The sequence below is a fragment of the Salmo salar genome, chromosome 01 (assembly GCF_965601325.2).
Source record: "Salmo salar chromosome 01, fSalSal1, whole genome shotgun sequence".
In the NCBI taxonomy this organism is placed as follows: Eukaryota; Metazoa; Chordata; class Actinopteri; order Salmoniformes; family Salmonidae; genus Salmo; species Salmo salar.
In genome coordinates this window covers 113,044,248-113,057,500 of record NC_138291.1, presented here as the reverse complement: position 1 = coordinate 113,057,500, position 13,253 = coordinate 113,044,248, and the positions used below count along the sequence as shown (strand labels likewise).

The window sequence follows — 13,253 nt, the reverse complement described above, 5'->3', positions numbered from 1 at the left end:
CTGACCTACACTCACTAATCCACACAGACAGCCAGTCAGCCCACCAACTCTCTCTCACCCAGCTGACCTACACTCACTAATCCACACAGACAGCCAGTCAGCCCACCAACTCTCTCTCACCCAGCTGAACTACACTCACTAATCCACACAGACAGCCAGTCAGCCCACCAACTCTCTCTCACCCAGCTGACCTACACTCACTAATCCACACAGACAGCCAGTCAGCCCACCAACTCTCTCTCACCCAGCTGACCTACACTCACTAATCCACACAGACAGCCAGTCAGCCCACCAACTCTCTCTCACCCAGCTGACCTACACTCACTAATCCACACAGTCAGCCAGTCAGCCCACCAACTCTCTCTCACCCAGCTGACCTACACTCACTAATCCACACAGACAGCCAGTCAGCCCACCAACTCTCTCTCACCCAGCTGACCTACACTCACTAATCCACACAGACAGCCAGTCAGCCCACCAACTCTCTCTCACCCAGCTGACCTACACTCACTAATCCACACAGACAGCCAGTCAGCGGACCAACTCTCTCTCACCCAGCTGACCTACACTCACTATTCCACACAGACAGCCAGTCAGCCCACCAACTCTCTCTCACCCAGCTGAACTACACTCAGTAATCCACACAGACAGCCAGGCAGCCCACCAACTCTCTCTCACCCAGCTGAACTACACTCACTAATCCACACAGACAGCCAGTCAGCCCACCAACTCTCTCTCACCCAGCTGACCTACACTCACTAATCCACACAGACAGCCAGTCAGCCCACCAACTCTCTCTCACCCAGCTGAACTACACTCACTAATCCATGCAGACAGCCAGTCAGCCCACCAACTCTCTCTCACCCAGCTGACCTACACTCACTAATCCACACAGACAGCCAGTCAGCCCACCAACTCTCTCTCACCCAGCTGACCTCTCACACTCACTAATCCACACAGACAGCCAGTCAGCCCACCAACTCTCTCTCACCCAGCTGACCTACACTCACTAATCCACACAGACAGCCAGTCAGCCCACCAACTCTCTCTCACCCAGCTGACCTCTCACACTCACTAATCCACACAGACAGCCAGTCAGCCCACCAACTCTCTCTCACCCAGCTGACCTACACTCACTAATCCACACAGACAGCCAGTCAGCCCACCAACACTCTCTCACCCAGCTGACCTACACTCACTAATCCACACCGACAGCCAGTCAGCCCACCAGCTCTCTCTCACCCAGCTGACCTACACTCACTAATCCACACAGACAGCCAGTCAGCCCACCAACTCTCTCTCACCCAGCTAAACTACACTCACTAATCCATACAGACAGCCAGTCAGCCCACCAACTCTCTCTCACCCAGCTGAACTACACTCACTAATCCACACAGACAGCCAGTCAGCCCACCAACTCTCTCTCACCCAGCTGACCTCTCACACTCACTAATCCACACAGACAGCCAGTCAGCCCACCAACTCTCTCTCACCCAGCTGACCTACACTCACTAATCCACACAGACAGCCAGTCAGCGGACCAACTCTCTCTCACCCAGCTGACCTACACTCACTAATCCATACATACAGCCAGTCAGCCCACCAACTCTCTCTCACCCAGCTGAACTACACTCACTAATCCACACAGACAGCCAGTCAGCCCACCAAATCTCTCTCACCCAGCTGAACTACACTCACTAATCCACACAGACAGCCAGGCAGCCCACCAACTCTCTCTCACCCAGCTGACCTACACTCACTAATCCACACAGACAGCCAGTCAGCCCACCAACTCTCTCTCACCCAGCTGACCTACACTCACTAATCCACACAGACAGACAGTCAGCCCACCAACTCTCTCTCACCCAGCTGACCTACACTCACTAATCCACACAGACAGCCAGTCAGCCCACCAACTCTCTCTCACCCAGCTGACCTACACTCACTAATCCACACAGACAGCCAGTCAGCCCACCAACTCTCTCTCACCCAGCTGACCTACACCCACTAATCCACACAGACAGCCAGTCAGCCCACCAACTCTCTCTCACCCAGCTGACCTACACTCACTAATCCACACAGACAGCCAGTCAGCGGACCAACTCTCTCTCACCCAGCTGACCTACACTCACTATTCCACACAGACAGCCAGTCAGCCCACCAACTCTCTCTCACCCAGCTGAACTACACTCAGTAATCCACACAGACAGCCAGGCAGCCCACCAACTCTCTCTCACCCAGCTGAACTACACTCACTAATCCACACAGACAGCCAGTCTGCCCACCAACTCTCACCCAGCTGACCTACACTCACTAATCCACACAGCCAGCCAGTCAGCCCACCAACTCTCTCTCACCCAGCATAACTACACTCACTAATCCATGCAGACAGCCAGTCAGCCCACCAACTCTCTCTCACCCAGCTGACCTACACTCACTAATCCACACAGACAGCCAGTCAGCCCACCAACTCTCTCTCACCCAGCTGACCTCTCACACTCACTAATCCACACAGACAGCCAGTCAGCCCACCAACTCTCTCTCACCCAGCTGACCTACACTCACTAATCCACACAGACAGCCAGTCAGCCCACCAGCTCTCTCTCACCCAGCTGACCTACACTCACTAATCCACACAGACAGCCAGTCAGCCCACCAGCTCTCTCTCACCCAGTTGACCTACACTCACTAATCCACACAGACAGCCAGTCAGCCCACCAACTCTCTCTCACCCAGCTGAACTACACTCACTAATCCATACAGACAGCCAGTCAGCCCACCAACTCTCTCTCACCCAGCTGAACTACACTCACTAATCCACACAGACAGCCAGTCAGCCCACCAACTCTCTCTCACCCAGCTGACCTCCACACTCACTAATCCACACAGACAGCCAGTCAGCCCACCAACTCTCTCTCACCCAGCTGACCTACACTCACTAATCCACACAGACAGCCAGTCAGCCCACCAGCTCTCTCTCACCCAGCTGACCTACACTCACTAATCCACACAGACAGCCAGTCAGCCCACCAACTCTCTCTCACCCAGCTGAACTACACTCACTAATCCACACAGACAGCCAGTCAGCCCACCAAATCTCTCTCACCCAGCTGAACTACACTCACTAATCCACACAGACAGCCAGGCAGCCCACCAACTCTCTCTCACCCAGCTGAACTACACTCACTAATCCACACAGACAGCCAGTCATTCCACCAACTCTCTCTCACCCAGCTGACCTACACTCACTAATCCACACAGACAGCCAGTCAGCCCACCAACTCTCTCTCACCCAGCTGACCTACACTCACTAATCCACACAGACAGCCAGTCAGCCCACCAACTCTCTCTCACCCAGCTGACCTACACTCACTAATCCACACAGACAGCCAGGCAGCCCACCAACTCTCTCACCCAGCTGACCTACACTCACTAATCCACACAGACAGCCAGTCAGCCCACCAACTCTCTCTCACCCAGCTGAACTACACTCACTAATCCACACAGACAGCCAGTCAGCCCACCAAATCTCTCTCACCCAGCTGAACTACACTCACTAATCCACACAGACAGCCAGGCAGCCCACCAACTCTCTCTCACCCAGCTGAACTACACTCACTAATCCACACAGACAGCCAGTCAGCCCACCAACTCTCTCTCACCCAGCTGACCTACACTCACTAATCCACACAGACAGCCAGTCAGCCCACCAACTCTCTCTCACCCAGCTGACCTACACTCACTAATCCACACAGACAGCCAGTCAGCCCACCAACTCTCTCTCACCCAGCTGACCTCTCACACTCACTAATCCACACAGACAGCCAGTCAGCCCACCAACTCTCTCTCACCCAGCTGACCTACACTCACTAATCCACACAGACAGCCAGTCAGCCCACCAACTCTTTCTCACCCAGCTGACCTACACTCACTAATCCACACAGACAGCCAGTCAGCCCACCAACTCTCTCTCACCCAGCTGACCTACACTCACTAATCCACACAGACAGCCAGTCAGCCCACCAACTCTCTCTCACCCAGCTGACCTACACTCACTAATCCACACAGACAGCCAGTCAGCCCACCAACTCTCTCTCACCCAGCTGAACTACACTCACTAATCCACACAGACAGCCAGTCAGCCCACCAACTCTCTCTCACCCAGCTGAACTACACTCACTAATCCACACAGACAGCCAGTCAGCCCACCAACTCTCTCTCACCCAGCTGACCTACACTCACTAATCCACACAGACAGCCAGTCAGCCCACCAGCTCTCTCTCACCCAGCTGACCTACACTCACTAATCCACACAGACAGCCAGTCAGCCCACCAACTCTCTCTCACCCAGCTGAACTACACTCACTAATCCACACAGACAGCCAGTCAGCCCACCAAATCTCTCTCACCCAGCTGAACTACACTCACTAATCCACACAGACAGCCAGGCAGCCCACCAACTCTCTCTCACCCAGCTGACCTACACTCACTAATCCACACAGACAGCCAGTCAGCCCACCAAATCTCTCTCACCCAGCTGAACTACACTCACTAATCCACACAGACAGCCAGGCAGCCCACCAACTCTCTCTCACCCAGCTGAACTACACTCACTAATCCACACAGACAGCCAGTCAGCCCACCAACTCTCTCTCACCCAGCTGACCTACACTCACTAATCCACACAGACAGACAGTCAGCCCACCAACTCTCTCTCACCCAGCTGACCTACACTCACTAATCCACACAGACAGCCAGTCAGCCCACCAACTCTCTCTCACCCAGCTGACCTACACTCACTAATCCACACAGACAGCCAGTCAGCCCAACCAACTCTCTCTCACCCAGCTGACCTACACTCACTAATCCACACAGACAGCCAGTCAGCCCACCAACTCTCTCTCACCCAGCTGACCTACACTCACTAATCCACACAGACAGCCAGTCAGCGGACCAACTCTCTCTCACCCAGCTGACCTACACTCACTATTCCACACAGACAGCCAGTCAGCCCACCAACTCTCTCTCACCCAGCTGAACTACACTCACTAATCCATACAGACAGCCAGTCAGCCCACCAACTCTCTCTCACCCAGCTGAACTACACTCACTAATCCACACAGACAGCCAGTCAGCCCACCAGCTCTCTCTCACCCAGCTGACCTACACTCACTAATCCACACAGACAGCCAGTCAGCCCACCAGCTCTCTCTCACCCAGCTGACCTACACTCACTAATCCACACAGACAGCCAGTCAGCCCACCAACTCTCTCTCACCCAGCTAAACTACACTCACTAATCCATACAGACAGCCAGTCAGCCCACCAACTCTCTCTCACCCAGCTGAACTACACTCACTAATCCACACAGACAGCCAGTCAGCCCACCAACTCTCTCTCACCCAGCTGACCTCTCACACTCACTAATCCACACAGACAGCCAGTCAGCCCACCAACTCTCTCTCACCCAGCTGACCTACACTCACTAATCCACACAGACAGCCAGTCAGCCCACCAGCTCTCTCTCACCCAGCTGACCTACACTCACTAATCCATACAGACAGCCAGTCAGCCCACCAACTCTCTCTCACCCAGCTGAACTACACTCACTAATCCACACAGACAGCCAGTCAGCCCACCAAATCTCTCTCACCCAGCTGAACTACACTCACTAATCCACACAGACAGCCAGGCAGCCCACCAACTCTCTCTCACCCAGCTGAACTACACTCACTAATCCACACAGACAGCCAGTCAGCCCACCAACTCTCTCTCACCCAGCTGACCTACACTCACTAATCCACACAGACAGACAGTCAGCCCACCAACTCTCTCTCACCCAGCTGACCTACACTCACTAATCCACACAGACAGCCAGTCAGCCCACCAACTCTCTCTCACCCAGCTGACCTACACTCACTAATCCACACAGACAGCCAGTCAGCCCACCAACTCTCTCTCACCCAGCTGAACTACACTCACTAATCCACACAGACAGCCAGTCAGCCCACCAGCTCTCTCTCACCCAGCTGACCTACACTCACTAATCCACACAGACAGCCAGTCAGCCCACCAACTCTCTCTCACCCAGCTGAACTACACTCACTAATCCACACAGACAGCCAGTCAGCCCACCAAATCTCTCTCACCCAGCTGAACTACACTCACTAATCCACACAGACAGCCAGGCAGCCCACCAGCTCTCTCTCACCCAGCTGACCTACACTCACTAATCCATACAGACAGCCAGTCAGCCCACCAACTCTCTCTCACCCAGCTGAACTACACTCACTAATCCACACAGACAGCCAGTCAGCCCACCAAATCTCTCTCACCCAGCTGAACTACACTCACTAATCCACACAGACAGCCAGGCAGCCCACCAACTCTCTCTCACCCAGCTGAACTACACTCACTAATCCACACAGACAGCCAGTCAGCCCACCAACTCTCTCTCACCCAGCTGACCTACACTCACTAATCCACACAGACAGCCAGTCAGCCCACCAACTCTCTCTCACCCAGCTGACCTACACTCACTAATCCACACAGACAGCCAGTCAGCCCACCAACTCTCTCTCACCCAGCTGACCTACACTCACTAATCCACACAGACAGCCAGTCAGCCCACCAACTCTCTCTCACCCAGCTGACCTACACTCACTAATCCACACAGACAGCCAGTCAGCCCACCAACTCTCTCTCACCCAGCTGACCTACACTCACTAATCCACACAGACAGCCAGTCAGCGGACCAACTCTCTCTCACCCAGCTGACCTACACTCACTATTCCACACAGACAGCCAGTCAGCCCACCAACTCTCTCTCACCCAGCTGAACTACACTCACTAATCCATACAGACAGCCAGTCAGCCCACCAACTCTCTCTCACCCAGCTGAACTACACTCACTAATCCACACAGACAGCCAGTCAGCCCACCAGCTCTCTCTCACCCAGCTGACCTACACTCACTAATCCACACAGACAGCCAGTCAGCCCACCAGCTCTCTCTCACCCAGCTGACCTACACTCACTAATCCACACAGACAGCCAGTCAGCCCACCAACTCTCTCTCACCCAGCTGAACTACACTCACTAATCCATACAGACAGCCAGTCAGCCCACCAACTCTCTCTCACCCAGCTGAACTACACTCACTAATCCACACAGACAGCCAGTCAGCCCACCAACTCTCTCTCACCCAGCTGACCTCTCACACTCACTAATCCACACAGACAGCCAGTCAGCCCACCAACTCTCTCTCACCCAGCTGACCTACACTCACTAATCCACACAGACAGCCAGTCAGCCCACCAGCTCTCTCTCACCCAGCTGACCTACACTCACTAATCCATACAGACAGCCAGTCAGCCCACCAACTCTCTCTCACCCAGCTGAACTACACTCACTAATCCACACAGACAGCCAGTCAGCCCACCAAATCTCTCTCACCCAGCTGAACTACACTCACTAATCCACACAGACAGCCAGGCAGCCCACCAACTCTCTCTCACCCAGCTGAACTACACTCACTAATCCACACAGACAGCCAGTCAGCCCACCAACTCTCTCTCACCCAGCTGACCTACACTCACTAATCCACACAGACAGACAGTCAGCCCACCAACTCTCTCTCACCCAGCTGACCTACACTCACTAATCCACACAGACAGCCAGTCAGCCCACCAACTCTCTCTCACCCAGCTGACCTACACTCACTAATCCACACAGACAGCCAGTCAGCCCACCAACTCTCTCTCACCCAGCTGACCTACACTCACTAATCCACACAGACAGCCAGTCAGCCCACCAACTCTCTCTCACCCAGCTGACCTACACTCACTAATCCACACAGACAGCCAGTCAGCGGACCAACTCTCTCTCACCCAGCTGACCTACACTCACTATTCCACACAGACAGCCAGTCAGCCCACCAACTCTCTCTCACCCGGCTGAACTACACTCAGTAATCCACACAGACAGCCAGGCAGCCCACCAACTCTCTCTCACCCAGCTGAACTACACTCACTAATCCACACAGACAGCCAGTCAGCCCACCAACTCTCACCCAGCTGACCTACACTCACTAATCCACACAGCCAGCCAGTCAGCCCACCAACTCTCTCTCACCCAGCATAACTACACTCACTAATCCATGCAGACAGCCAGTCAGCCCACCAACTCTCTCTCACCCAGCTGACCTACACTCACTAATCCACACAGACAGCCAGTCAGCCCACCAACTCTCTCTCACCCAGCTGACCTCTCACACTCACTAATCCACACAGACAGCCAGTCAGCCCACCAACTCTCTCTCACCCAGCTGACCTACACTCACTAATCCACACAGACAGCCAGTCAGCCCACCAACTCTCTCTCACCCAGCTGACCTACACTCACTAATCCACACAGACAGCCAGTCAGCCCACCAACTCTCTCTCACCCAGCTGACCTACACTCACTAATCCACACAGACAGCCAGTCAGCCCACCAACTCTCTCTCACCCAGCTGACCTACACTCACTAATCCACACAGACAGCCAGTCAGCGGACCAACTCTCTCTCACCCAGCTGACCTACACTCACTATTCCACACAGACAGCCAGTCAGCCCACCAACTCTCTCTCACCCAGCTGAACTACACTCAGTAATCCACACAGACAGCCAGGCAGCCCACCAACTCTCTCTCACCCAGCTGAACTACACTCACTAATCCACACAGACAGCCAGTCAGCCCACCAACTCTCACCCAGCTGACCTACACTCACTAATCCACACAGCCAGCCAGTCAGCCCACCAACTCTCTCTCACCCAGCATAACTACACTCACTAATCCATGCAGACAGCCAGTCAGCCCACCAACTCTCTCTCACCCAGCTGACCTACACTCACTAATCCACACAGACAGCCAGTCAGCCCACCAACTCTCTCTCACCCAGCTGACCTCTCACACTCACTAATCCACACAGACAGCCAGTCAGCCCACCAACTCTCTCTCACCCAGCTGACCTACACTCACTAATCCACACAGACAGCCAGTCAGCCCACCAGCTCTCTCTCACCCAGCTGACCTACACTCACTAATCCACACAGACAGCCAGTCAGCCCACCAACTCTCTCTCACCCAGCTGACCTACACTCACTAATCCACACAGACAGACAGTCAGCCCACCAACTCTCTCTCACCCAGCTGACCTACACTCACTAATCCACACAGACAGCCAGTCAGCCCACCAACTCTCTCTCACCCAGCTGACCTACACTCACTAATCCACACAGACAGCCAGTCAGCCCACCAACTCTCTCTCACCCAGCTGACCTACACTCACTAATCCACACAGACAGCCAGTCAGCCCACCAACTCTCTCTCACCCAGCTGACCTACACTCACTAATCCACACAGACAGCCAGTCAGCGGACCAACTCTCTCTCACCCAGCTGACCTACACTCACTATTCCACACAGACAGCCAGTCAGCCCACCAACTCTCTCTCACCCAGCTGAACTACACTCAGTAATCCACACAGACAGCCAGGCAGCCCACCAACTCTCTCTCACCCAGCTGAACTACACTCACTAATCCACACAGACAGCCAGTCAGCCCACCAACTCTCACCCAGCTGACCTACACTCACTAATCCACACAGCCAGCCAGTCAGCCCACCAACTATCTCTCACCCAGCATAACTACACTCACTAATCCATGCAGACAGCCAGTCAGCCCACCAACTCTCTCTCACCCAGCTGACCTACACTCACTAATCCACACAGACAGCCAGTCAGCCCACCAACTCTCTCTCACCCAGCTGACCTCTCACACTCACTAATCCACACAGACAGCCAGTCAGCCCACCAACTCTCTCTCACCCAGCTGACCTACACTCACTAATCCACACAGACAGCCAGTCAGCCCACCAGCTCTCTCTCACCCAGCTGACCTACACTCACTAATCCACACAGACAGCCAGTCAGCCCACCAGCTCTCTCTCACCCAGCTGACCTACACTCACTAATCCACACAGACAGCCAGTCAGCCCACCAACTCTCTCTCACCCAGCTGAACTACACTCACTAATCCATACAGACAGCCAGTCAGCCCACCAACTCTCTCTCACCCAGCTGAACTACACTCACTAATCCACACAGACAGCCAGTCAGCCCACCAACTCTCTCTCACCCAGCTGACCTCTCACACTCACTAATCCACACAGACAGCCAGTCAGCCCACCAACTCTCTCTCACCCAGCTGACCTACACTCACTAATCCACACAGACAGCCAGTCAGCCCACCAGCTCTCTCTCACCCAGCTGACCTACACTCACTAATCCACACAGACAGCCAGTCAGCCCACCAACTCTCTCTCACCCAGCTGACCTACACTCACTAATCCACACAGACAGCCAGTCAGCCCACCAGCTCTCTCTCACCCAGCTGACCTACACTCACTAATCCACACAGACAGCCAGTCAGCCCACCAACTCTCTCTCACCCAGCTGAACTACACTCACTAATCCACACAGACAGCCAGTCAGCCCACCAAATCTCTCTCACCCAGCTGAACTACACTCACTAATCCACACAGACAGCCAGGCAGCCCACCAACTCTCTCTCACCCAGCTGAACTACACTCACTAATCCACACAGACAGCCAGTCAGCCCACCAACTCTCTCTCACCCAGCTGACCTACACTCACTAATCCACACAGACAGCCAGTCAGCCCACCAACTCTCTCTCACCCAGCTGACCTACACTCACTAATCCACACATACAGCCAGTCAGCCCACCAACTCTCTCTCACCCAGCTGACCTACACTCACTAATCCACACAGACAGCCAGGCAGCCCACCAACTCTCTCACCCAGCTGACCTACACTCACTAATCCACACAGACAGCCAGTCAGCCCACCAACTCTCTCTCACCCAGCTGATCTACACTCACTAATCCACACAGACAGCCAGTCAGCCCACCAAATCTCTCTCACCCAGCTGAACTACACTCACTAATCCACACAGACAGCCAGGCAGCCCACCAACTCTCTCTCACCCAGCTGAACTACACTCACTAATCCACACAGACAGCCAGTCAGCCCACCAACTCTCTCTCACCCAGCTGACCTACACTCACTAATCCACACAGACAGCCAGTCAGCCCACCAACTCTCTCTCACCCAGCTGACCTACACTCACTAATCCACACAGACAGCCAGTCAGCCCACCAACTCTCTCTCACCCAGCTGAACTACACTCACTAATCCACACAGACAGCCAGTCAGCCCACCAACTCTCTCTCACCCAGCTGACCTACACTCACTAATCCACACAGACAGCCAGTCAGCCCACCAACTCTCTCTCACCCAGCTGACCTACACTCACTAATCCACACAGACAGCCAGTCAGCCCACCAACTCTCTCTCACCCAGCTGACCTACACTCACTAATCCACACAGACAGCCAGTCAGCCCACCAACTCTCTCTCACCCAGCTGACCTACACTCACTAATCCATACAGACAGCCAGTCAGCCCACCAACTCTCTCTCACCCAGCTGAACTACACTCACTAATCCACACAGACAGCCAGTCAGCCCACCAAATCTCTCTCACCCAGCTGAACTACACTCACTAATCCACACAGACAGCCAGGCAGCCCACCAACTCTCTCTCACCCAGCTGAACTACACTCACTAATCCACACAGACAGCCAGTCAGCCCACCAACTCTCTCTCACCCAGCTGACCTACACTCACTAATCCACACAGACAGCCAGTCAGCCCACCAACTCTCTCTCACCCAGCTGACCTACACTCACTAATCCACACAGACAGCCAGTCAGCCCACCAACTCTCTCTCACCCAGCTGACCTACACTCACTAATCCACACAGACAGCCAGTCAGCCCACCAACTCTCTCTCACCCAGCTGACCTACACTCACTAATCCACACAGACAGCCAGTCAGCCCACCAACTCTCTCTCACCCAGCTGACCTACACTCACTAATCCACACAGACAGCCAGTCAGCCCACCAACTCTCTCTCACCCAGCTGACCTACACTCACTAATCCACACAGACAGCCAGTCAGCCCACCAACTCTCTCTCACCCAGCTGACCTACACTCACTAATCCACACAGACAGCCAGTCAGCCCACCAACTCTCTCTCACCCAGCTGACCTACACTCACTAATCCACACAGACAGCCAGTCAGCCCACCAACTCTCTCTCACCCAGCTGAACTACACTCACTAATCCACACAGACAGCCAGTCAGCCCACCAACTCTCTCTCACCCAGCTGAACTACACTCACTAATCCACACAGACAGCCAGGCAGCCCACCAACTCTCTCTCACCCAGCTGAACTACACTCACTAATCCACACAGACAGCCAGTCAGCCCACCAACTCTCACCCAGCTGACCTACACTCACTAATCCACACAGCCAGCCAGTCAGCCCACCAACTATCTCTCACCCAGCATAACTACACTCACTAATCCATGCAGACAGCCAGTCAGCCCACCAACTCTCTCTCACCCAGCTGACCTACACTCACTAATCCACACAGACAGACAGTCAGCCCACCAACTCTCTCTCACCCAGCTGACCTACACTCACTAATCCACACAGACAGCCAGGCAGCCCACCAACTCTCTCTCACCCAGCTGAACTACACTCACTAATCCACACAGACAGCCAGTCAGCCCACCAACTCTCTCTCACCCAGCTGACCTACACTCACTAATCCACACAGACAGCCAGTCAGCCCACCAACTCTCTCTCACCCAGCTGACCTACACTCACTAATCCACACAGACAGCCAGTCAGCCCACCAACTCTCTCTCACCCAGCTGACCTACACTCACTAATCCACACAGACAGCCAGGCAGCCCACCAACTCTCTCACCCAGCTGACCTACACTCACTAATCCACACAGACAGCCAGTCAGCCCACCAACTCTCTCTCACCCAGCTGATCTACACTCACTAATCCACACAGACAGCCAGTCAGCCCACCAAATCTCTCTCACCCAGCTGAACTACACTCACTAATCCACACAGACAGCCAGGCAGCCCACCAACTCTCTCTCACCCAGCTGAACTACACTCACTAATCCACACAGACAGCCAGTCAGCCCACCAACTCTCTCTCACCCAGCTGACCTACACTCACTAATCCACACAGACAGCCAGTCAGCCCACCAACTCTCTCTCACCCAGCTGACCTACACTCACTAATCCACACAGACAGCCAGTC

At 54.3% G+C, this 13,253-nt stretch overlaps 1 protein-coding gene across 3 annotated transcripts in view; it reads left to right on the top strand.

Annotated features, from left to right (window-relative positions):
* LOC106592070 (dihydropyrimidinase-related protein 2) overlaps nt 1-13,253 on the top strand; it is a 49,903-nt gene that overhangs the window by 15,257 nt on the left and 21,393 nt on the right. The window lies entirely within an intron of this gene.